Source organism: Etheostoma spectabile, chromosome 3 (assembly GCF_008692095.1).
Source record: "Etheostoma spectabile isolate EspeVRDwgs_2016 chromosome 3, UIUC_Espe_1.0, whole genome shotgun sequence".
NCBI lineage: Eukaryota > Metazoa > Chordata > Actinopteri > Perciformes > Percidae > Etheostoma > Etheostoma spectabile.
Window position 1 is genome coordinate 29714277 of NC_045735.1, and position 419 is coordinate 29714695.

A 419-nucleotide genomic window follows, 5' to 3' on the forward strand; every position below is an offset into this window, starting at 1 on the left:
GACCTACTGCCTGGTATCTCTCTGGGCTATAAGATTTATGATTCCTGTGGCTCAATTGCCAGAAGTGTGAAGGTTGCACTGGCCTTGACTAATGGTAATGAGATATTATCTACACTCTCCGAGGCAACATGTACAAGACCTGCACAGGTGCAGGCCATTATGGGAGAAAGCTCTTCCTCTCCTTGCATGGCTATAGCTACTGTAATCGGACCCTTTCATATCCCAATGGTGGGTAAGAATGGAATTGAAATCAATTGTTTCAGCTTGTTACAGCTAAATATGGTTTTAAAATAATTTCATATGTTGCATCGTTATCATCTTTTTCTTTTAGATCAGCCAATTTGCTACATGTGCTTGTCTTAGTGATAAAACTAAGTACCCATCCTTTCTCAGAACAATACCCAGTGACTATTACCAGA

General features: G+C 40.3%; 1 pseudogene; it reads left to right on the top strand.

The window, feature by feature from the left end:
• Positions 1-419, top strand: part of LOC116687032 (extracellular calcium-sensing receptor-like) — a 42325-nt pseudogene that overhangs the window by 17201 nt on the left and 24705 nt on the right.